The 26,737-nt window shown below is 43.9% G+C and overlaps 1 protein-coding gene across 4 annotated transcripts in view; it reads left to right on the forward strand.

Annotated features, from left to right (window-relative positions):
* kdm6ba (lysine (K)-specific demethylase 6B, a) overlaps positions 1–26,737 on the forward strand; it is a 107,165-nt gene that overhangs the window by 54,852 nt on the left and 25,576 nt on the right. For 3 of the 4 annotated variants that reach the window (XM_039609385.1, XM_039609383.1, XM_039609388.1), the window contains exons 1-2: positions 2,635–3,228; positions 21,657–21,724. The gene's annotated coding sequence lies outside the window, so the exon portion shown is untranslated. Of the gene's footprint in view, positions 1–2,634; positions 3,229–21,656; positions 21,725–26,737 lie in introns of those variants that run through there. The other variant, XM_039609384.1, reaches the window with a different exon arrangement.

Genomic DNA, 26,737 nt, shown 5'->3' on the forward strand with positions numbered 1-26,737 from the left:
ATGTATTTTTGTGTGCAACATGTCAGCAAGTGGACACTACTGTCTCTAACCCTGAACTTAGTTTCTGTGCCTGCTGTACATGCAGCACATTTTGTACCCACTCATTTAATAAAGTAGCCCAAAGCTGAAATTTCTCTGAACAAAGTGTTACTTGTTAGAAAAAACTTTAAAAGATCATTTTGAATAGCTTTCCTTGTTCATTGGTCAGCCTTGCACGCTCAGCATCAATCTGAAAAGCTCTTCATTAGTTACACAAATGTCTTGTGATGTCCTCAAGATAACAAAAACACTAGCAAAGCAGTGGAAGAAAAGAAAGTAGTGGAAAACATAAAGGCTGACATTCAGTCTAAATGGGGGTCCCATATATATGTGTGTATGTGTGTGCCTATATATAGGTGTTTTTACTGTTACATGTATCAGTAAAAAGTTGAGCAGATGAGGTTCCAGTTAAACCTGCATATCAAACATACGTAAACAAATTAGCCACACTGTTCAGTCTCAACTTTGTTTAGTAGTTACACACATGCAGACTATGAAGGATCGTTACAGCTTTATGATGTGATCTGATTTGCCTTAACTGTTGGCAGAACTGGAGCAGGTTGCAAGTGAGCCAAGTCGGACCATTTTCTAAACGCTGGATCAGTGACTCAGATTAATTAAGGTTAAAAACTATGAAGAATTAGGCCAAGTCGTCATAAAATGGGAATTATTCTTTAGGTTAAAATTTTGCACAACAAAACACCCCCAAAAGTTTAGAAGGTGGAAACGACTGAATGGAAATCATCCGATGGGGTCTGATTAATTCAATTAGAAATAAATCCCAAAGTCTGTAAACGTAGGTCGGGTTGTTTCTTAAACTGGACACCATTGTTCTCACTAAGCCTCGTGTTGGTCTCTGTTCCCCAAAGCCTCCCCACTGCGCAAAGTGACGTCAGAGTGACGTCTTTTATAAGTCACTTTTGGACGTAGAAATTTGGTCCACTGAATGGGTTGCTTTGTAACGCCAGATGACGTCTTTTTTTTAGTGTCTGCTGAATGTCTAGTGTTGACTCCAGTAGGTCCTCCATGTACACGCTATTTATAATCCAAACGCGGTCGCTGTAGACGTCCTTTCATTGTCCAACTTCGACATATTTTAGACGTCGTACCATAGGCGCTGTAGTCCCATGCTTCCAGAGAGTGGAGGACATGTTTTCTGTACAGAAACAGTCATGTGTGAAGGAATGCAGGAAGCCAGAGTGATCAGCAGACATCTCCAAGATGGCGCTGGGCTCTTGACGCTAAAACAGAACTGAGCAGCTGCTTGGTGGCTTTGGAGCAGAAATGTTCCCAGCGTCTTACAGGCAGTTTGCAAAATGTGGGCATCGACAAAGACCGTAGAGCAGATAGTCGAGTTCAAACATTCATACTTGCACAACCCGTGCATCGCAACTTCTCTCAGTCCAGCTACCGATCACAGCCAAATTCGCTTTCTCTTACAAAGCTCTTCACAATAAAACACTATACTCGTGAAAATGACTATATAATGCAAATGCTCTTTTAATCTTGTTAAACACATTGTACTTCTTCTAAACGGAATTCCAAATGTTTTCCAAATACTTTAACCATTATTATTTTACATTTTAACATGGATTTCAATGTTTTTAATATTTCAACACATTTTAATAAATGACTTTTTTAACCTGGTTACAAACAAATAAGCCGATTCATTGAAATAAATAAACCAATTAAGGAAAAACAGGAAAATGTGAAATAACAAAAAAAAATCCCACAAGTACTGAATAAAGTAGGCTAACGCATAATAAATCATGTTTGCTTATAAATAATCTGTATTCATATGTATCGTGTTGATAATGACAATGTTGCCATTCATATATATATATTAAATTACATTTATTAATCATGTAAATTTGATGATGCAAAGTTCAAATGTTGAACGTCAGTCATATTGACGTCCAGGTCGGGTCATGGTCGGACGTCGTATAGATGTCAAGAATTGACAGAGGACCGATGGACCCAATATAGACATGATCTGCACGTCCAGTGTTTAAGTGGGTCATCACCGGCTTCTCGCATCATTCACATCTGCATGGCAGCATCATCAGAGTTTTATAAAACACCACCAGTTTTCTACATCTGTATTGATTATATTTTTTGTAATCATTAGTGCGTCTACTGTAGGTCAATGCACGTCTCCATCAGGCTTACATCACATTAATGAAGAAGAGAAATCGAGGTGGAGAGCGAGCACGGAGGCTCCTTCTGCTCTCCAATCCCATCTGCTTGACACAGAGGGAGGGAGGGAGAGAAACAGAGAGAGCGGTGGTAGACGAATGAGAACGAGGCCAGATCAGGCTGAGGGAGGGATGGGGGGGTGGGGGTGAGGGGGGGTGGAAAGGGGGGAGGTGCTGTTTAGAGAAAGGCAGGGAGTGAAAAAAAAAATCAGAGGGAGGCAGGCTGGGGGGTTGGGCTCCGAGCTTGTGCATGTGAGAGAGAGAGAGGGAGAGAGAGCAAGAGAGAGAGAAAGCAGCCGAATGTGTGTTATATATGTATGTGTGTGCGTGTTTGTGCGCACGTGTGTGTGTGTGTGTGTGTGTGTGTGCGCTCGCTCTGTTCCTTTCCTTTCTTTGTTTGACTACTGAGTGGGGGAAAAAAGCGAGACAGAATATAGAAAGATAGAGAGAGAGGGTGAGGAAGAGGAACACAGACCGAGGAGAAGAGCAGGATCTAAAAGCAGTGTCACTTTTATTTTATTTAGAGAAGAAAAAGAAGAAGAAAGACAAAGAGGATTTCTGTTTTGGTGTCTTTTTTTTCCCCACTCACCCCTTCAGTTCTTCCTTTGCAGGCTGTAGAATAAGAAATATACATATATATATACAACAGCAACAACAACACTGCACTGAATGCTTTTGACAACAGTGTCATATTCAGGAGCAGTGAGTGTTTTGTGTGTTGGCTCAGTGCGCGTGTGTGCGCTGAGGAGGTGGGGGGAAGCAGCCTGTGCAGTTTAAAGGGAAAATACAAGGCACGCACAAAGCTGGGAGCACAGGCAGGCAAGACAGCAGGAAAGGCGAGGGAAGGGAAGGTAGTGGGAATCTGCTGAGCTGGCTGACGCTCTAACCGACAAGCTGCTTTTGGAATTTTTTTATTTTTTTAATTTTTTTTTATTTTTACACCACCGATCCAGCCCTGGGTCTCCCCTCTGTGCTCGGCCTGGACCTGGCCACGGTAAGGCGAGCTTCCTATCCACAAACCTCTCAGCTGTTTGACCACTGCCGCTCTGCAGACAAAAGCAGGAGAAAGTTGCTCTGTGTGTGCGTTTGTGTGTGTGTGCAGATGGAGAGAAGCTAAAGCTAAAGGCTGAAGCTAAGGCTGAAAGGCGTGAGGAATACAGCACAAAGGGAGCTTGTGTGCTCCAGCTGGGGCTGTGTGTGTGTGTGTATGTGTACGCTTTTGTGGACAGCCATGAGTGTTTATGTCTCGCGGTGTACCCAAACTTTTGCATGTAAGGGATGCCCCCAAAATAGACAAGCACTGAACAACTAAGCCCCCTCCTTTTTCTTTTCTCTCTCTTTTTTTTTTTTTGAATTAGGAGTTGTCCTGCTCTGGCTGATTGTGTGTAGAGTTAAGGCTTCTGTCATAATAGCCATCATATGGCAGTTCTTGGTGCTTTTCATGCAAGCAAATATTCTGAAATCAAACTATTGTTGGGAAGCAGAAGAAACCCAGTAAGAAGAGTCTTAAAGCTCCCAGCATGCTGGTTTGAAAACCAGCGGTTCGGTTCACAGCAGGGTGATCTAAATGCTCCAGGAGGATCTGCAGCCAGCTGGCTCACAAAACAAAACACAAAAGTAGGGTTTTGGTTTTTTTACTTGTGTCTTTTTAAAAAAATCTTCTTCATCCTTCCTCCTCTCCACTCTTGCGTTTCTTTTCTCCTTCTTTCCTCTTTACTCTTCACTCCATGCTGATTTAAATGCCAGCTTTGCACAAAGGCTTTCTCTATTTCTTGCACATTCTTCTTCTGCTTTTTTTCAGTGCTTTCCTTTTTCTTGCACTTTCTGACTTCATCTCTCTGTCATGATATTGGCAGGTGACTGTGCTGGAACATGGATCTTGGGACTTTACCGCTCAGGCACTGGGTGAATGCCTGTCTCTTCTGCACACACAGATGCCGACTCCCATTATTAGTTTTTCAACACACACGGCTCACTAATACAAAGTGTGCGCTGTCCTGTCAAGTGTGTTGTGGTCTGGTGGTGGTGGCGGGGGGGGGTTTGGTCTGCTCTGGTCTTGTGGTTAGCACTTGTTTTTTAAAATGAGTGTGTGGTGTGTGTTTGTGTGTGTGTGTTTATGTGCACACTCCTCAGTGTAAGCGTGTGAGAAACTCAACACTTGTGCCGGCGTCTGCCTGGAGCTAATATTGGTGTCACTATGTGACTTTGTGTGCATTTGTGTGAGTGTGTGTGTGTGTATTGATGTGTCGGTCCCTGTCCTAATTAAGTCCTTGCCCCCCTGTGTTCAAACCAATACAAACATTCCTAGAATAAAAGCCTGACTAGAAAGACATCTCACGCGTCCTACTGTAAACTGATCCCTCCAGTTCTCCCACTCACACACGTGAGCGTCCGGGTCTGCACATGCGCACACACACATTTCCACACACAAGGCAAAAAAAAAATCTCTGTTACTATTTTATTTGCTGCCCCCACCCTTCCTGTTTTCCCTGGGGAATTTCCTCCTTTCTCTCTCTTTTTTTCATTAGTCCATTACCAATGGAAGTAGAACATCTTCTGCTCTGACATTTCTTTCCTTTTATCTTTTGTTTCCTTTTCCTACCTTTTATTTTTTTTTTTATATATATCCACCACTTCCTGTCCAGCTGTCATTATCCTGTAGTGGCGTGCCAGGCATGGTTCAGCCAGGGACGCCTGCTGTGGACTGGAATACATCATAGCTGCACGCTCTCTATCCCACATAGCCTTGCCCAATTAGGAAATACTGTATACAGGACGCAGCCAGCACTAATGCTGCGCTAATCTGTTTATACTGTGCTGCTGGTTCCCATAGAGAGAACAGAGTATGCTGTATTAGCAGAGAGCATGATCTGACATTAGAGCTGGGCAGAACTGATTAAGATAGGGCAGGTCACAGAGTTGCTGCGTGTTAGTTTTCAGGTGTTATATTAGAACAAAGACATTAAATAATGGAATGTGAGCAGTGAAGGAGCAAAAAGGAAAAGCAATGAATTTGAGTTGGTTTTTTTGCATTCTTGCATTTTAAAGCAGCTCATATTTTTCATCATACGAAACCAAATGCTACTTTCCAGGAAAACCTAACAGAAAGTTAACATAGGTTTAAAACAATACATGTAGTGTGCACCACAGGTACAGAGTTTTTAGGTAGGTCTACATAAACATGGCATAATGATGTGCCCACACAGATTCCTTACAGTTTACCTTCATGACGGCTGCAGTTGTATTTTTTTGCCCTGCAGGAACAGTTTTGCATAGTCATTAGTCGGTGGGAGGGGCTGACCCTGCCCAGCTGCGAGTGGACGTGTGTTTTGCCAATGCAGATAAAATATGGGGATGAGGCCTGTGATGACTGTTGACTCTGGAGCTGTCTGTGTAGCAACAAGCCATTTCCTGCACTGAGAGCCATTAGGACGCCACCCAACTCCCCCCCTCACGTCTGTCACCCACCATGTTCCTGTGTTCCTCTGCAGATGTGCACATACGCAAACACACAGATACACGATGGACGGGTGGGGGTGGGGGTGCTGTGTTTTTGCGACTGAAATTGTGTGTGTACATGTGCTGCTCTCCTCTTTACCCCCTCCTCAGCCCCAGGGCAGTCCCCCATGGCTGAAGAAAAGGGGTGGGTTGGAGGGGGGTGGGGGGATTGCACATTCATTGGAATGGAGGTTGAGATAGCAGTGGGGAGGAGGTGGGGTGGGGGGGTAAGAGTGATTGAGTGTGTTGCCTGGCGAAGAAAAAAAAGGGGGGGGGGGGAAGAGGAGGGGAAAAGGGGGGAGGGGTGAGCCCCCCTCCCCCCTCATGTTTAAAAAACTGGAAAGGGGGGAGGAGAAGGAGAAGGAGAGGAGCAGACAGGAAAGATAGGCGATTCAGGGGTGGAGGTGAGGGGAGGACGGGTGGATGGCTGGCGCCGTGGCTGGCTTGTGTTTGCGGAGAGAGGGGCTGGGCTATTAACAGCTCGTGTTCAAGCAATAGTTTGAGACGCTTTGATGTTCATAATTGTCTGTTTGCTCCTGGAACTGATCCAATGAGCTGACAGCTCAACACGGTGACGCTTTCGAGTCATCGCTGCAGTTCTGGACAAAACTGAGAAGACAAAAGTGGTTCTGAGCTCATGTGTGCAGAATATAGCGTAAAACAGTGATTAAGCCAAATACTGGCTTAATCTAGACCGATTCATTCATATTTTGCTTGGACATTAATTGCAGTTTGTTTAAAAAAAAAATGATATGTGTTTGATTTGGAAAGAATCGGGCTTTGGTGAGCTGTGCGTGTATAGTGGGTGGTACCAGCTGTCTTTGTACTGTTTCCAAAGCAAGGTGCAATTTGGTGTGTCAAATAGTACATGTGCCGTGAGTAAACTCTACCTTCACAACTGTCATGTGTTCAAAGAGCATTTTTTATTGATTCATTTTTTTGTTTTGTTTTTTGGCTAAATGAGCTAGTGCTATGCTTCATCTTTAATTGCAGTAGTTATATATATTTCCAGAGTTTGTTAAAACACAAAGGGATAAGGCTTAGGTGACTAATTCCATTATGCAGGGGTCAAAGGGCTCAAGAAGATTAGCTTTGGCCTTGGTGCTAATGCGTACCACGGTAACTAGCCTGCGTAAGATGCTGTTTGATTAGCCGAGTGCGAGACAAAAGGCAGAGAAGCTGGGCAGGTTGAGGGAAGGTTAGGAGCACGTACTGCTCGACTTCTTATTTGCACAGATAGGTTTGGCTCTGAGCTGCAGCCTGTGACGCTCGAGAGAGAGAGACGAATTAGAAAGAGAGAAAAGAAAAGGGGAGCACAGATGAAGAGATGTCTGGGACGGTGAAAGAAAAGTAGCCATGCTGAGACATTGAGAATACACACACACACACACAGACCCATTGGCAGGCGTAGTATGCTGAGTGTGCACATGGCTTCTTTGTGTAGAGGAGAGGGGCCAGGGTTTGTTGATTTTAAGGTAATGACTTCCAGTTGTTTCAGTCAGGAGAGGGCTCTGTCACTACAACTAGAGAAACCCCAAATCCATAAATCACACACACAGGCACACACAGAGCGTGTGAGTGACTGGCACAGGTGTGTGTGTGTGTGTGTGTGCATCTAAAGCAAAAGTCTTTGGCCCGTGGTTGATTTTATTGCTGCTTTATAAAGGTCAACGGTGGAACTGTGCGTATGTTTACAGCACCTCTTGCATAATGTGCATGGATGGTTGTAGACTGTTAAACTGTGCTAGCTCAGTAATAATGGGCCCTGCAGTTCTTTATAGCTCATGATACAATGGGAGGGATCACAGAGAGGCTAAGCAACACCAAAGAATGAGTTTTACAATAAACAGCAGTCAGCTGCATTTTGTACCAAGTACATCTAATGATAAGGAAGTATTTGTTCCTTCTGTTGTATTGCTTGTACTGATTGTTAGCATCTTATGTCATGAAGCTGTGTGCACTCCGAGGCGTATCCTGCTGTTGCACTGTGAATAGCAGCTACTACATGGCTGGAATGTAAACTGCACACACACACAAAAAAAGGAATCTATAATGCAACTGCATAAACACACAAACGCACAGCAGCTGGGCCAGTGCCGCGTGCATTTACTGCACCCTGCAATTGCATGCGATAGAATGCTCTTTAAAGGTTCTATCTTGGGCTGTCCTCTTTGTGTTTTCCCCGTATTTGTTTATTTACGGCGCTTCGCACCAAGCGATGTGGTCCTGCGCAGCTTCTCATTACGCGTTTGCGTGAATTTGCTTGTATACTCACACCTGCCTCTCGGCTTTGGGGAACGCATGAGCGCGCGCGTCCTTGGAGGCGCACTCGAGAGCGGTGGCCCAGAGTCAGAAAAAGGGGGTTTGCGTGCAGGATATGTGTTTAACTTCTGCCGCTAATGATGCAAGAACGGAATGCGGTATTTAGTCCCGCACCGGCTTCGCTGTTTGATTAATGTGTCGAGGTTTGTCATACTTACATCAGATTTTTACTGCAGAATGCGCAAACTCAAAGCTTGTATAACCCTAAATGAGCTACTTGTGCATTCAAGGAAGAGAGGCACAGGGGTTCCATTACACTCATTATGCCTCTTCATCACATTCGTGAGGGGTGGCTTTGCAGACGGGGTGTTCGTTTTAACTGGTATTTGTAGTACTGGCATAATATGACACTTGAATGTGTCTTTCAAACGACTTAAACTCATTAAGGGAAGATTTTGTGATAATTGGAGTTTAAAGCAAAGTCTTTAATTTGAATATTACAAGTGTGCGTATTAATCACGCCTGCAAAACGTGCATGTGCACATGAACGGTGACCCCACAGTGACCTCGATTGATCCAGCTGATTGAAAGTAATGCATTAACCTGATTATGTTTCTAAGCAGACAGAGGACCATTATTAGGAGAAGGAAGTTGAAGGTCTGTCTGTGTGTGACTGGAGGCTCTGGCAGGTATAATTACCTGTTAGTAAGGAAGGCTGAGTTCAGCTTTCTTTTTCTTTCCTATTACCTTCCCTGTCATTCCTCCTTCTTTTCTTTTGCTTCTTTTAAATCCTTCCACTACTTTTTCCTCTTCTTCTAATTTATCCTCCTGCTATTTTTTTAAAAAAACTCTGGGTCCAGTCGTTCCCCTGAACAGCCTTTCTCGCACCGCTCTTACTTTCTCTCTCACACATGTGCGGCGTTGCCTGTCTCTTTAACCTAGTTCCACACTGAACCCTGACCTCCTCTCACTTGTGTAACTTCTGTGATAACTGTGCTTTTGTGTGCCCAACAATGTCTCTCGCTCCACTTCTTCTCAATGCGTGATTCAAAAGTCACAGCTGAGCCACGCTGGAGTCACTCTTTTTTGTTTTTCTGGTAAGATTCAGCTTTCATGTTTGTAACTTCATTAGCCTCGTTCTACATGTGTGATTGACTTTCTTTGTTTTAACGGTTCTGCAGACTTAAAAGAAATGTGTGTGAAATCAAAACTGGTCTGTCGCTGAGTGTTTATGAGGAGATCTGTGTCTCTGCGTGAGTGTGTCTGGAGGGCAGCGGGTACGCTGTGACCTTTATGGGTCTGTGTGTGTGTGTTTGCCCCCAGACTAGTAATATGATCTGCCTTGAAGTCTGGTCCTTCCTCCTTCCTTGCTCTGTCTGCACCCTCCCTCACCTCCCTCCAATATCTTTTCTGTCCATTCACAGCCTTTTCCCATCTTTCATTAATCCTCCCCTCGCCTTTCCTTCATCTCAACCTTAACCTTGTAAATCTTTAGTCATTTAAAACCCTAAAACCCAATCGTCTACACCCCATCCGCTTGCATTTTGGCAGTTTTCTATCAGTCGCTCACACACACTGTGATCAGATGGCTTTGATTGCAGAGATCAGAGGAGAGAGAAGGAGGTAGCTGTGCGCGCGTTTGGACATTATAATAGAGATTGACAGACCACGTGACTTTCGCGCATTGCATGCCGGGAGGTGAAGGCAGGACATTTAAATTACCGCATCAAATGCAAGCATTTGCAGCACCGCAAAACGTTTTTTCTCACGTTCCAATACCGTCTTGCTTTTTCTTTTCTCACCAAAAAATAATGTACAAAACGAAGGAGAACAATGCCGGTCCGTTCGAGGAAAAGGCAAAGAAAAGGTACTTGGAAAAATCAAAGGAGTGAAAGGGTTAGACCCTTTACGAGCACACAGACTGGACAAAAGACATCAGCGTGCTGCCCAACTTTAACCACGCTCAGATTTATAATTACATGGTTCTTGGAGTGAGTGCATACACTCATGACGCTTTAGTAACTTCAGGTCACTGCAACAGGCCCAGGTGCAGTTCACGGACGGAAGGGTACAGGACCTAGAAATGCACCGTGTTGAGCACAAGACCATCGTGCGCACAACGGTAAGTTTACCTGTCTCACAAATCGTCTTCATTACACATTCGTGAACCGTTTATAAATAGGACCTTTTAGCTCACGGTAATTAATTAGTAGTGCAAAGAATATATGGTATGCATTACAGAAATGTAGCAGTGATAATAATATTGTATGCTGTAATCGTACTGGGCAATCACTGAGACAAAAATCTGATGAATCCGATAAAACCAAACGCATTTCCCGTCGACTTCACGCGCTGTCGTTCGCCCGGCTTGTGCAGTTAATAATACAACAGGTTCTTGGCATTTTTGTTTCTTTTATCGCTGTGTAACTTATTTCAATTGAAAGCCTGCGTGCGCTAGTACCTCTTGCCTTGGGTTCCCACAATCCTTTGCGGTTTTACCCCTCAATGACGTCACATTTTCAATCTCTATTGATTTTCTCTGTTGTTCTCTTTTGTTCGACTGGTGTTAGATGCATGCCGGCAAGCTGCACATTTGCCTGCACTGTACTGCAGCGATACCATATAGTGTGGATTGTCTGCGTGTGGGTTGGGTGGGGCAGGGTGATGGAGGAGGTCATGAGACAGGCTGAGTCTGTCCCACAGGATTTCTATCAAGGATGTATAGAATTACATGCTTCACTGTGTGTGTACTCGGGCTTCTCTTTGCATGTTTTTCCTCTCTGTGCTGAAGGTAGCAGAGCTGCAAATAGGAAATAAAAACCTGTGACCTTAAATGCATTCAGATGTATAGAAAATCCTCAGGTCATAAGTTCAAGTGGCTTTGGGAGTTCAGAATCCTTTAATAAGAGATGGCTAACAAATTAAAAACTCCTACACTCATCCGCTGATGGGCATAGGTCGACGTGTAGGTGGTTTTAATATACTGTGTTTCCCTTCTTACGGAGAGTTTGAGGCTAAACAAGTCCTCCGCCCTCCCGCTGCTTGCAAAATATTCTCCCACAAATTTTTTCTGTCTCCTCTCTTCAGTTTCAGGCTCAGGCGACTCTTCCTATCAAATTCCTGCTTTTAACGCTTCCTGGGTGCAGCAGTGTGGTGTTTGAGCGGTGGTGTCCGCTGCGTGTGTCCTGTGCTCTGTGGCCATATGGTAGCTACATTAACCCACAGTGTAAACACAGCTGGCTGCCTCCTGTGGCTGCTCGGGTGAACAGCAGTCTGCCTGCAGATATGGAAAGCTCTAATAGGAGGATCACATACACAGCTGCTGTATTAATATGGCTATCGGGCACACTGGGATTCGTGGCTGTATTTGTGAGGTAGATTAGCGTTGCTATCGCCGCCTGATATCTGTTATTGACATTCAGCTAGTCATTCAAAGTTGCTACTCAGGTTTCAGCTACTATTGGCGATTGATGAGTAAAATACTGCGGAGTGTTTTAAAATTTGGCTGACATTCAAAACTGCATGGACCGAAAAATATCTTTAAATTATAAGTCACAGATGGTGGATTCTGTAAACTTAGTGCGCTCTATTTCTGGGTTTCTTTTAACAAAGGGTAACATATATATGGCAGTCTGAGTCAGAGACACAAAGGGAGAGATAAGAAAGAAAAGCGAGCTGGGGACTGAACACTGCACATCATAAATAAAATGTCAGAAACACTAGTGCATGCTAGCCATTGCTCAGGGTAGCGTGAAATCTGCTCTCGCCCCCTCCTTTCTTATCTTCCCTCACTATCGCACTCTCTCTCTCACTCTTTGTGCATATGTGTGTGCATGTGCGCGGGGTAATTGAGGTGTGTGACCTTGCTGTAGGCCTGGCAGGTGTACGGCAAGGGAAGAGACAAATAGGGGAGGGAGGGGGGGTGGAGGGTAAAGGGATGGATGGAAAACTGTGCCACTGTGCCTGCCCGCTTGTGCATAAATGCATGTGCTTGGCATATATGTAGTGTAGTGGAAAGAAAAGCCAGTAATTGTGTGTTTGTGTGGGTGGAAACACACATTCTTCAGCTGTAAGGTCCTTTGCATGCGACTTGGAAATGAGTTCATGTGCACGGGCGTGTGGGCGTATGTTATTGTGCAGACGAGACGGCATATATAATTTTCTATAGGCTGCAGTCTGTGCTTTGCATTGAGGTGGCTGCATTTTTTAAGCATCCCTGTCAAATGGGAATATGTCACTATAATTAGTCTAAAATAAGTAGGCAAATGGAGGAGATGACTGACAGCTTTTGTTTTTCAGAATTTATATTACTATCATTAAGACTACATTTCCTATACACCCAGTTGCTTCCTGCCACAAAGATGTGGATGAATGTTGTTTATTCTGACATGCTGTCTCTGCCTGTTGAAAATGAACACTATATGTTTTTTACCATCATTAATACACTTTCCTCTCACTCTCTAACCTGGTGACACACATTATGAAAAATGTTACATTCACAATCGCTGACAGAACAAAATCAGTAATGTTAGTGTTAACCATCCTCATAACACAAACCTAAACATAATTAGAGTATTTTCGAGCCTGTTGGTCAAATTTCATATTAATACAGGAAAGAAATTATTTAAAAAGTTGGGAATTTGGTTTAAAAAGATCCTTTCATGGTTTGTATTCGATGCTTTCAGATATGTTCTTCCTTGTTGTTGGGCAGCGTAAAGGCACGCACATGTGATGACATGTATGACAGACGGTGCTTTACATTAACATTCACGCTTGGAGTCTGAAATGTCAGGAGAATCAAGTCGGACTGGATGGAGTCAGCCTTTCCGACATGCAGCAGACAAGCAGGAAATACTTCCTGTCGGCCACGTTTTCACTCGTGGAAGTTCTGCTTGGCTCGTCTGAGTGGAGCGTGCAGGACTCGGGACACATGACAGCCACTCACTAGCTGTAAACTATTACCAGTACCACTGTATCTAAAACAAAGTAAAATATTGTGCTACATAGCTCTCATTCTCACGCGCACCTTCGTTGTGTACCACCTGCGTTTGAAAATGACCAGCGGCTGGCAGAACCTCGCCCGACGTCTCGGTTTCACGGTTGCAGCAGTAACAGGTGCTTCAAATTTCGTGTAAAACGTTAATTCAGATCTCTCATACTCAAACATTATAGGCTCTGATTATTTGGTGCTTCTGCCTTTTTTCTTGTTGTTATGGTTTTCATCCCTACACTATACCTGCCATCGTCTTCTCCTCACCACCGAGTGGAAACAGTACAGTGGCACCGAGCTCTCACAGATACTCATCGCCTCTTCTTCTTCCTCCCCTCCTCTCTCACTCGGTACCCTCCTCCCCCCACCCACTGCTCTCTGCACAGTAGCACAGTGCATCTGTGTCATGTCACTGGGTTCTGGTGTCCCAGAGTAACCCCCCTCGCCCCCACCCTCCCATACCAGTGCAATCTCTCTCACTGTCCCTCTCTCTCTCTGTGTCCTTGTGTGGCTCAGACTGTCATCCCTGATCTCTTCATCTTCTCTCTCCCTCCAGCCTCACTCCTCGCCTCTCTGCTTTTTCCTAAAGAAGTCTCCTCCTCCTCCTGTCTCTGTCATCCTCTCTTTCTCTATATTTAATGTGTGGCACTCTTTTAATCTCTTCCTCTCCCCTTAGCTCGTCATGCACCACAAACATAGAGAGCATACACATCACTGCTCCCTCTCTCTCTCTGTCCTTCTCTCTTGCTCATGAAGCATACACAAACATAAAACTGTCTCGGTGCATACATTAATAGATCCAAGCTCCTTAGCTGACTGCTGCATGCATAATCTATCGGCTCATACAGATTGTGAACAGTGCACTTGTGAAGCTGTGTATGTGTGTGGGGGTGTTTGAGGCCCTAGGCTCCTCCCTCCAGAGAGAGCGAGGGAGGGAGCGAGACAGGTGTGGACCAGATTGAGTTCCGCCTCATTTCCTCTGCCCTGTGCAGCTGGTCAAGGACACACATTTAGACACACAAACGCACACGGTTACGCACAAGCGCGCGTTCGTTATAAGAACAGGGGACACGCACGCCGCACGCTACCTCAAGAAAAGATGGAGAAGGCTCAGCCGAAGAGTTAGCCCGAACGAAGCGTGCGCGCTGGGAGCGTTCACGAGGCCATCTGCACTTGGATTCCTGTGGAAGAGGATTACAGCAATGATTACAGCCCGACTGGTCGAGCATTTCCATGGCGACACTGACAGCCCATTGCAAAGTCACTCAAGTCCTTTCCCCTGCATTTCATATTCACAGTGTATCTATGCAGTGCTACACCAACCATTATTTATAGCTGTCTTTGGTTATTTATGGCGACGTGACAGTTCTCGATGGCAGTCCCTTTATTATGCTAGTGTTAACAGTGGAGGGACATTATGATGGTGACGCTCTGATGAAAATGCACGCTTAACAACACTCGCCGCTGACTTCAGCAGGTCGTACGTTGATCCAGCACACAGTTTTATGGGACTCGGGAGAGATGATCATTTACCATTAAAAAAAATGATCCCGCTCCAACATCACTCCCAAATGTCATTTTTCACTTTTACTTCAGGCAGTTAGCCGATATGCTTTAAGTGCTGCTGACTAAGATTCAGCTCCTACATTAACAATATTACAAAAAATCAGTGCTAAAGAGTGTAAAGGATATCCAAGTGAATTGCTTTGTTTTGATAGATTCAAATTACACGCAACAAAAAGTTCAAGTTTCTGGAAACTCCTCAGCGAATCACTGACCTGACCGCGGTGGCAGTGACTGCTACTCCAAGGCTTCAGGTGCAGCAGGTGTAGCCAGCGAATATCTGGGTCATTGTTTGCAAATGCAGAGCATTTTAAAAAGCTAATAGAAAATGTAGAGTTTATCATCTGATGTTTTCCTAAAGGACCGTTTACCTGCATGCAAACAAAACCTGCTTAAACGTGATTGTTCAGTAGGCTGCAAATAGAAAACAGAACACTAATGGTATCAAAAACCTTGTCCCGTGTCTATCCAGATATCTATTATTCTTTGTCTTTACTACGTTGGGGATATTACACAGTGATGTCTGACAGGTAAACCTGAAAAGGACGACCACTTAGGTGCACATGCACCTTTTGTCTGTGGCTTCTGTATTTGAAGCTCATTTGTGTGACATCTGTGTGTGTGTGTGTGTGTCTGTCTGTCTGTGCGCCTGCCTGCCGTGGCGCCTGACCAAGACAGGAAGCATGGGGTCACTGTGTCTGGAGGAAAGCCAAGCAAGCCTCTGACCCATTTAAATACCCAGACACTGATAATTTGCCTTTAAGAATGCAGCCTATAGTCGGAGACAAAGAGGAGTGGGAGTTCTGCCGTATACCTTATCGGGCTGTATGTTTACATGCTGGATAAAGGAGTTGACTGCTTGTCATATTGCAACTACAATATTGAGAGATTTGTGTGTGTGAGTCTCTATGTGTGTGTGTGTGTAGGTGAGTGTGTGTGTGTGTGGTCCTGTGAAGATTGCACAAGCCACCATGTGGGGATCACATGTGCCACGGTGGGATAAAGAAGTCTTTGTGAGCTGAAGAGTTGCTGATGTCAGACACATTCACTCACGTGCACACACTGACCTTATATACATGCAGTATACACAGTAACCTATGCAAACACACTGTCCTCCTCCTTCATATTATTTACCATTCTTGCCTTTCAGTCTACTCCTAAAACTACACAGTTTGGCTGGTTGCAAATTTTTTTTTATTGCATTGCTATGAAATCATTATGGTTGAGAGCGAACACACACACAGCAGCGTGCTTATAAAGACCTGAGTCAGTCTTTTTGGTATGTGACGGTTAACTTAAACGTTATTGAGCAACTGGATAGTACAGTTTAGCACCTCTGCTCAAGTATGTGGGCTTGGCAGGGCTTGCCTGACAGCTCTCCAGCTTTGCCCCAAACCTATATTAGAACAGCTCAGGAGAGCATAAGAGTGCGTCCAGAGCTAATGCTTACGGCCTTATAGTCACATATAGCATCCACGTAATCGAAGTAGCATAAATGTCATAATCTGAGCGTGATTGGCTGTCGCGTGCTTTCCAGTTTGTGCTACTGTTCACTGCAGTGTACCAGCTACACCTCCGTCCTTTAGACACTAAGTGGACTTGAAGACAGTTTAACAGGAATGACTATTTGTCCTTGGTGCCTGCAGCTGTTGATAAAAATTGCAGATCTTGTAACACAAACAGAGATGTCGTTGCCATAACTAATTTGAACCATTTACCACTTTCATCAAAGACATCCTTTTCTTTTCTTCTCCTTCTGCAGTTTTTTATTTTGTTGGGACGCCACGGGCCACATTTCTCAGACGGTGTGTTTCTCAGTTTGAAGCGAGTTTAAACACGCCATCTGCCTGCTCCTCTCCATTTTAGTACTGTTGTTGTTGTTGAGCTACCAGAAGTGTGTCAGTATGCACACTTAGGTATTCATAGACTGCAGGTGCATTGCCAAACACAGTGAAACGGTGGAATGTCATAATGTTCAGTGATCGGCACAACCAACCTCTTCATCCCTGCGATACCCCTGTTTAGTCAGAGCTGTAGAGTGTAGCCTGTGCGCACAACCTGTGAATTATAGAGGTGGTTTGTAGGCAGCTGACTAGAGAACAGTTTCAAAACACACAGAAAAGTAATGATTAGTATAAAGTTTGATGTACTGATGCAACCTTGAATAGATGTGAATGTGAATGTAACAGTTTTATTAAATCTCCACATTTAATGTTCTTTTATCCTTATTACACCCCTCTGTAGCCCCTGATCTCTTTGCAGTGGCAGTGCAAGAGTGTTCAGCTGTTGTTAATTGACCACACCTGGTGGGAAGGCACACTAGTCTTTGTCTTAGTGGTACCAGCTATTTTAGCTAACTTTGAGCCGGCTCGTCCAGGATTTGGACCTCTTGCACTGTACTTCTCTTAGTTTTTACTGTTCTTTTAGGTTTACGAGATAAAGGACCAGGTTTGTCGCAACAATCCTTTTTCCCAGTTGCAGCAGTAGGCAACCCACTAATTTCTTACTCCTGCTTAGCCCCAAACATCTCAAGGGCGGGTGTTTGTTTACGGATCTTTGTGTCCGCCCTTATGTATGTGGGATTCTGAGTTTTTCTTTTTTTTTCCGAGATAAACTTGACGAGTCAGGTTTTCAGGGCTTATCAGCAAAGCTGTGTTTTATTTTGAAGGACTGACGTCATAAGACTGTGCCGGCGTCAGAGTTTGCACTTTGAATGCCGTCTACAGCTGTGAGGGACACGCTCTGCTTGGCTGCTCTGGTGTGGTTTGCGTGTGTGTGTGTGTGAAAGAGAGGGAGAGAAGAAAAAGGAGGACAGTGAGGGTAAAAAAAAAGGCCCAGTGTTAAAAGGGTTATATTCATCAAACACCAATTTGCACATGCTTGCTCAAACTGCTCACAAAAACACAGACTCTCTTTCAGTCTTTCTCACACACACACACACACACACACACACACACACACACACACTCACACACACGTAATTGCACTCTTCACAGGTCTTAATTTTGGCAGCAGCCACAGTCAGGCTGCCTTCATTAGCGTCTGTCTAGACACAATTTATGACCAACTGTTCATTCTTGTTCTTTCGCCTTCTCTCCGCGTTTGTCTCGCTACTGCTGGATATTCAGACAGTCTCCGGGTGTGTGTCTGTGAGTGTGGTGAGGCGATAGTCGGTGAATCTGTCTGTCACCCCTTCTTCATGTGGGTGTCATTTTCCTGCTTTGTCCCCAAAGAGGAAGTCAGACTGTCTGCCTTGTCTGTCACTTCTATCCACCCGTGTGGGAGTCAGAGTGGGTGTGATGGTTTGTGAGCCAGGCTTGGTTTTTGACCATGACCTTTTACTAAAGCCGTATGGTAGAAGTTCACCGAGCCAAACATCCCCAACCACAGCCAACCTGACACTCCTCCTCACTCTCTGTGGCTCTGCCAGCTCTGGCCTCGCAAACAGGCAAATGAAACAGAAAACAGACTTTATGGCTCTGTCGTCTATGCACACAGAAAGCCGGTTCATTGGCTAGAATAGGTCTCTCCACACCAGCTCAGTACAGAAGACTGAGTCTGAAAGTTTTGACCTACCAACTGAATCAGAAAAAACCCCCACTGTGACGTACGTTCCTCACTGTAGCTTGTTAACCAGGCAGTGTGAACAATACAACTCCACTGCAAATTATCCTTATCTGCCCGTATCCTGCTCCTCACGCACGCACACTCAGGATGTGGTGTGACAACATTCCAGGAGATATGAAGTTGTTCACAGAACAATATGTTCTTGCTTATGATTAGCTCTTTGATGTGTGTGTGCGCCAATCAGGGCTGACTTTATAGGATTTGCCCACATGCTGGTGGCTTTGCTAAAGGTCATTTTAAGGATGTGACCCAAGCTTCTTTTTTTTAAACGCACAACAACGAGAAGCACAACGAGCAAATGGCTGTAGAGAGACGCACAGCAGACAGGCAAACTAGACGGAAAGACACTGGTGAAGATAACCCTGTCATTTAGCACCACTCCTGCAGCAACCTGCTGTTTTATGTGTGTGTGTGTGGGGGGGGTGGGGGTATGAAAGCTTGTTGCCCTAACTTGAAAAGACCTCTGATTCACGGGTGACTAAGGACTGGAGCAACTCCAGCAAGGCTACTATACTCACGCCATACAGGCTCGCACATGCTGAGTGTTGTGTGTGTGTTTGCCAGTAGGTGAATGTGCTAGTGTGGTTAATGTGATTATGTTGTGTGCAAAGTCGATAGGTACTGCATAAAGTATGAAGAAATGCAGGTATCAGCTTGTGCATACATGTGGATTTGCAGGAACTGGACAAGTGTGTGGTTACTTTATTGCACTTAATTGCATCTATATGGATAGAAATGTGTGTGTATGTGGGTGTGTGGACATTGTAAACATACTGTATGTGTGTGTTTTGCAGGTGGAACACCTAAATGTGCAGCCTTTTAACCCGATCTTTCTAAGACGAGAGTTCTTTAGACAGTTTTTAGAAAGGTGCCGTTTGCTCAGTGACCTAATGATTGTTTTCTCATTGGTTTTCCACCATCTGACCTCATGTTTGGATTGGACCATTTTTGTAGCATCTATATTTCATGTCAGAACTGTTCTGATGCTTGCTCATATTCTGAATCTGGTCATCTAAAATAATAAAAATGCTAAATGCCTGATTAACGTATTCAGGAAATTTGGCTTTTTGCTATTTCATCTCTTCGCTGCACCATTAGCAACATGCTTCCAGAGTGCCTCTTGTCTTGAAGCACAGTGCTGTGTTGATGTTAAATGGTAAATGGACTGTTTCTTATATAGCGCTTTTCTACTCTCTCGGAGTACTCAAAGCGCTCTATACAACATGCCACATTCACCCAATCACACCCACTCATACAAGCACTTTATCTATACTTAGTGCTATCTAACTGCATTCACACACATTCATACTCCGATGGATGCATCGGAGAGCAACTTGGGGTTAGTATCTTGCCCAAGGATACTTGACATGCAGACTGGAGGAGCCTGGGATCGAACCACCAACCTTCCGATCAGTAGGTGACCTGCTCTACCTCCTGAGCTACAGCCAGACACTAACCTCTCTCCCTACCTATGCCTGTCAAACCAGCCCTGCTTCATTTCCTTTCTCACCTTGTCTCCCTCAACCTGTCTTTGGTTTTTTCCTTCTATTTTCTCTTGTCTTGACTAGAGGCCATTTACTCGATCTCCTGCCACCCTCTCGTGCCTAATCTGCCTCTTCATCTCTGCTGCTCTCTGCCTCTGAGCAAAGTCTGTTGCTTCACCCCTCTGCCTCTGTCTCTCTTCTCTGTGCTGGTTAATGTCAAAGGAAGATACTCCCACTGGTTAACCTTTACAGACAAAAGATAAGCATCACTTCCTAGCCCGATCTATCTCTCACTCTATCTCTTGCAACTTCGCCTGTTTTCTTTCACTTTGTGTCAGACTTAATCTGTCATTGTTTCAATTTAAATATGCTAATTAAATGTGCGCTTTACTCCTTTTTGTTATTTTGTCTTGCCTCCTTCCTGTCTTTAATCATCTCTTTTTCACATCTGCCCCCTCACATGTAATATCAGTACAAAATCAAATGATTATATGAAAGGTTGTGACATTTTTTGTATATGTCATGAAAGACAGTCTATTCTTGCAACTATTCAGCCTGCAAGTCAAGCATGCTTTCACCTCCTCTTGTGTTTTTTTTAAGGTGGCAGTACAAAAAAAAAAAAACCCAAATTGTTGCTGATCTACCTACATACACACACACACACACAGAGCTGTTCCACCTTTACACTGGAGCCAGCTGTGGCTCCTGAGGGGAGTTCGCCCTTTGACCTTGAGTTAAAAGGTTTGGGGACCTTAGCCACCAGCCTGCAAGATCAGGCTGAGCCAGCTGTTTTTTGCTTCATATTCACACAGCTGTGACAAACACACACACACATATACAAGCTGCTCTAGGTAATGTATACTACGTTGGTGCAGCGCGGACGTGCTCAGCAGGGAAACATATGGAAGCTGAAATGTGTGGGCGTGTTCTGTGTTGCAGCCCTGCAGGTAGAATATCAGAGTGTGAGGAAGAAAGACAGCAAAGGTGGAGAAAGAAAGAAAATCAAAAAGTGAGATTTATTGGACTGTAAGTTTTTTGCACACATTGATCAACAAGACAGTGGAAAAAATGCATATCCATACATATGTGTGGTCCTTACTAAAGGAAAGAGGATGCAGTGTCTTTTGTCCGGAAATCAAAGGTCAAATGTTAAGGAGAAAAAAGGGTGGGGGCGAGAGCAGGCAGGGTAAGATATGAGTAAGAGGACTAGTGAGGTGCTGACATTTAGCTCACAACTATCAACCATCGTCGACAGCCGTTTGTTAAAAGAGGGGGTATTCGGTCCGTTTTGTGGATCTGAGTATACAAAAAAGACAGACTGTGTGTGTGTGCGTTGTGTACAGTCATGCCTGTTTAGTGTTTGAGCACACTGCAGGTGCTCTGTGTTCTCAGGGTGTATGCGGAGGTGTGTGTGTGTGTGCTCGGGGTGGGGAGGTGCACCAGAGTGCCACCTGTTCTCAGTCATGTGGCCCAGCAGTGACACTGTGAATCACTGAACAGGCGGCACATGAGGAACACACACACAGATGGCCACAGCGCTGGTCCCGGCCCTGCTGTGCGTTTTGGCTGACACTCTCACACTGTGGTTTATCAGCCGCACCGAATGACACATCGACACGATGACCACAGAACATTCAGCAAACGTCACGCGTGCATAATTAAGACAGGTGCAGAGAATATAGAGTGAGCTCTGTGAGTTTGCCCTGAGCAGGAGAACAGGCTTCATTTTTCCAGTTATTCAACTAAAGAGCTGATGAATTGATGACCGCTGATTCAACTCACACTGGAATGTCACATGTGTTTAACCTAGTTTTGACATTAGGCTCTTGGGGGGAAGACTAAATTCATTTTGGGAGTAAAGTCTTAAAATGACAGTGATTTATTTATTTATTTGTCAAAATTCTCTTTTGAGTAAATGAAGTGTCCAGCTCTGTATTCCTGATAACGTTGTTAATGTTGACACCAGACTGACTCGTGGTCCCCCGGTTGTGGTTTCAGGAGCTGAGAGGTGTCATGGTGTCCGGTGGATGCTAAAAAAGAGGGACTACATCACCTCTGACCTCAAGGTAGGACTCTTTAAGCATATACTTTCTTCTCTGATCCACAGTTTCTAACTTGGTGTCAATTTTCACATAACCAAGCAGTACTAAGTACAGTACTGTGCAGAAGTCTTGAGCCACCCCACATTTCTTCATACTTTGCTTCCTGGGAAAAAAAATTTCTTTTCTTTTTTTTGGTTAACCCACTTAACACTGAACTATGAATCATTTAAGAATATAAAAATGCACCTAACTTAAGAGATCAACCCCTGTTTTGTCTACATCTGACAGACAACTTAGCAAAGAACTCATTTTTAACTGAATCTTTACTCACTTTGTTACTAGAAACCTGTCACAAAAACATATTTGTTCCCTTTTCTTTCGTTGACTTCCCCAAAAAAGTAAAACATAACATAAAAATTGTATTTTCGCACCAACAAGGTTATATTGAAACAGCTATTAGCCAAAAACTGAGGATATCTTGACATGGTGTGCAGTGTCTCTTTGAAAATTTTGAGGAAATTGGACAAGCAGAGGACAAACGGATAAGTGGCAGGCCTAAAACAGCATCTTAAACTCATGCCTGTAAGAAACAAAGACAAATCCTGACAAGAGGACCTCGGAGATGCATGTGGCCCTTCATCTGATCCATCTAATGATCACTGAAGCCTCATCAGAAATGGTGTCAGGGGAAAAGTGGCTGCCAAGAAGCCATTCTTTGTGACCATGGACGAAGGAAGAGAAACAGGAAGAAAGGGCTGAGTTATGCAAAATTACACAAGAACTGGATTGAAAAGTGGCAACAGGCGTTATAAACTGAAGAATCCAAGTTTGGCCAGAGAAGTGGTACGACATCGAGTGCAGACGGCCATCTGTAAAACTCGGTGGAGGCTCTGTCATGTTTTGGATTTGCATTTCAGCCTGCGGTGTTGGGGATCTTGTCAAAATCGATGGAATAATGAACACAGAAAAGAAGCATTAGATTTTGATCCACCATGCAAAGCAATATGAGAAGTGTGTGACTTCATTTTTCAGCATTGCAGTGATCCCAAAAACACTCCCAATGTGACGTTTTTAGAAGCAGTGTGGGATCATCTCGACAGAGAACAGAACAAAATCAGAATCACTTTTATTGCCAAGTTTGTAAATAAATATAAAGAAATGAAAGGTGGCTCAAGACTTTTTCACAATGTTGTATAATATACTACAGCTGTCCTTCATAAACTATGCTCTGCTTTGTGACCTCTCAGTTATGCTCCGCATTTAACAGACTGACTTTACCCAGTTATGTAACAGATAAAGGCTATAAAAAATTAGGGTATGTAGGTGAAGCAGGTAGAGGAGTAGGTCGATGTGTGAACGGAGTGAGTAAGAGAGCAGTAGGAGTGCACATTACACACACACACACACAATCATTAATTATGAAGGAGGTGAGTTGCAAAGTCACGGGTGTCAGTGGATTACTCCTCTTTTACGATTTCTCATACACGCAAACACCTTTTTATGCTTTTGAACTTTGTGTGTGCCGTAAATGCTGAATGTGCATGTTCTGTAAAAGTTGCTGACTCAGCCATTCAACTCATATCAAAACCACATTAGAGAGAGATCAATGATTTCGTTTTTCATTCTGTTAGCTGTGATTAGCAAAATTCACCGTATCTCACTGACAGTTTCATTTACTGAAAACTTTTCCCAACCTCCAAAGCAGTTTGGGTTATGATGTAACTGTCGTATTGCTTTACACTATGTAACCTTACACAAAACCTCCCCAGTTACTCCATGTTATAATCACATTATAATGTCACTGCTGCTGCTGCAAGCTCATTTTTACAGCTCTGGATGGTTGCTGTCTGGTTAAACTCAATGTTGTAGCGCAGTGTGTGTTTGAGTTTTAGCAGCAAACTTCAAAGCAAAGTTATCTGCAGGGACATGTGACTTAGCCTTAGTCTCCATGATAGGTAATTGACTAGTTGGGACAATCTGCTGAAAATGTATTCCTTTACATGCGCTCCTAACTTTGTAAGCTCCTTTACTTTTCACTGAGTATAACTTAGTGGGGGGGGGGGGGGGGGAGTATATTAAGCAGGACTGGAGTTCTTAGCTTATCATTGCACCACAGTTGGGATTAGCTGGTTGTTTGGGGAACTAAAGGAAAAGCCGGGGCTCCCTATCAGTCGCTCTCTCCTCGAGTAAAGGCCCTAATTATCAGGGCTGCAGCGCTCCATTCAGCCAGCTATATGTGGGTGTGCTTAGGCAGTCTCTCAGTCTGACTGCCTGTGTGGCTCTCTGTCTCCTCGCAGTGTGAGTGTGCGTGAGGGTGATTATTATAGTGTCTGTCGGTCTCTCACTGTACCCAAAGGCTGACTCACGTTATGCCACATGTACACACGGACATACACACGGACAGTCCCACACACAATCCTACATATCAGAGGCTGAAAAGTACCATCTGTACCAGGGACACAGTCTCCTACACCCATGCTCACACACCCTCACACACACAGACACATAACTTCACTTGCCACTTTCAAACTTTCTTTCTAGACCCCGTCACTGTTACAAGCTGTTTATTTTTCAAACATGCTTGCATGCGTGTGGCTGGCATGACAAGAATTTGGGGTCTCACACCCATAAAGTAGGTGCTGTATATATTTGGAGTGTGAGAACTGCTCCGTCCCCATCCCTGATCTCTTTAATTACACACACAAAGTCTCTCACACACACATGCACACATGCCTGCATTTCTTCCACACACATAAACACATGATTGTTAGCCTTGTACGAGAGCTGCGAAAACAGTGCTTTGCTTTTTTTTTTTTTCCCTTTATTGTCCCTTCCTACCACACACACACATGCACATTTGGGACCCCTGGGACAGGCTGTAATTCCTCAGCTTCCCTTGTTGTGGGAGAAGAAGTATGGGAATTCAGCTCATATATATTTAATCTTTTCAGACTCTTATTATATGGGTGCATGTATGAGAGGAGCAGCTGGAGGAAACTGTGTTTGTGCAGGGACAGTGTGTGTGGCACACGAAAGTCCCACCTGTGCCCACATCAATCAGCAGTCCTCTTCCTGTTCACTTTTGCAGGATGATGTTCTCTCACCGCACTCTTTGGTGTGCACTCACTCGAGACAACACTTTAGACAGTAAACACACCATAATAGAATAGAGTACTGTACTAATCTCACACTAGGAGCAATGTGAGAAAGCAGACTCACCAGTCCAAAAAAACACAACAAAAAAACTCCCCAACAGCACAATATTTGCTTAAAGAGTAATGGCTGGGATTTATATGGTGCTTCTAGTCTTACTGACCATTCAGAGTGCTTTATCTAGCACACATCCATGGCTAACAGACTCCACACAGAGAGGCCCAGTGAGGGTTTGAACCAGGAACCTTCTTGCTGTAAGGCAACATTGGCCACTGTGTGGCTGGACTTAAAGAGACATTTCTGTTGGGCTAAATAAATAACATTTAGTCAACTTTAACCACTGTAATTGTGAACAGATAATGTATAATTCACTACTCTGTGCTGGATAATTTACAACTGGAGCAGTACAGGCCTTAGCAGCATCCAACGACATGCTAAAATGTGTTTTATCACATCAGATGTGTAATTAATATGTAATTGGACATTATTAATGTGAACTTTGGTGTGGACCCTTACTGTTATTCTTGGTGCAGCCATTAATGCTTCCAAGCTCCTTGCACAGTACTGTACGTACCATAAACACAGGCTTTAAGAAAAACAATCCATCCATATAAGCACCACTGCCTTCAAGTACCATAAAGACCCCCTCTGTGCTCTGTCCCTCCCCGTTTTCAACACAAAACACATTATTGAACAGTCTTTGTCACTTCACAATAGACATCTAGATTCACCCGGTAGGACATGCAGCACATGCCATGCACTTACTTCACCGGGGGCTCGAATCTAGCGCACACTCTCTCTTCTTGTCACTTTTCACTGTGAGCTAATGAAAACAAAAATGCTTCCACTCATTTAATCTTGTGATAGGAAAAAGGAACAGGCAGCAGGAGACTGATATACTGTAAATTCCAGAAGTTTTCCTGACCTACATAAATTAGTCAACTTTACTTTAATTAATAAAAATATACTTTTTACTAGATTTTATGAGGTTACTGTTAATTGTACGGAGAAAATGTTTACTTTTTACTTATTGCTTCGAGTGACGTTAACATAAAGCAAAAGAGCTGAAGCAAAGGAAACAATGACATTGTTCCACCAGTAGGAGGAAACAGACTTGGCGCTACATTGTGTCGAGTCTGCCAAAAAGAAGAAGATGTCAGTATCTGACCTCCCAAATCCGCTTCTGGAAGAATGGTCAAAAATTCCCATGAATATATTCCTAAACTCTGTGGAAAGCCTTCCCAGAAGATCTGAAGCTGTTGTAGCTGCAAAGCGTGGGAGAATGGGATGCTCTCCAGTTCATATGCATGTGAAGGCAGACGAGCGAATACTGAATGTTCATCCAAATCCGATGTTACATTCTGTGTTTGTCTTTGTTTCACGTGTCACATTCAGTGTAAGCAACGTAACGGTCGCCGAAATTTGTATCTTTGGCGTGATTTTATTGGACTTCCCACTAAATACGAAACGAAGAATACGAAAAAGTTCTGCAGGGCTGGCTAGCACCAATCCAAGCACATAAGAGTGCTTGGATTTTGCCCATTTTTACGGCTTATTTTATCTTTTAAGGAACAGTAAGGTAAGTTATTAAACTTGCAATAAGTGTTTAAATTTGTTTCTCAGTGCAGCCGACAATATTTAATGATAAATAGCTTTTCCACAGTTAAACCGTTGATGGATAAATTCTGCCACATGAACATGTAGATGCATGTTTTGGCAGTAAAGTCTCGCTGTCCTTACCGAGGTCACTTACCGAGTGCCCCAAAACATATTTTATTTGTTTGAATTTAAAGTGAAACCTTATCAAATTTGAAAGTTGTTTTCCGTTTTGCTGAAGTTGACACAGTGAATGCAGTTTGGCCCTCCAGGTGTTACAGCAGGTGA

The sequence above is a fragment of the Oreochromis aureus genome, linkage group 3, assembly GCF_013358895.1.
Source record: "Oreochromis aureus strain Israel breed Guangdong linkage group 3, ZZ_aureus, whole genome shotgun sequence".
NCBI lineage: Eukaryota > Metazoa > Chordata > Actinopteri > Cichliformes > Cichlidae > Oreochromis > Oreochromis aureus.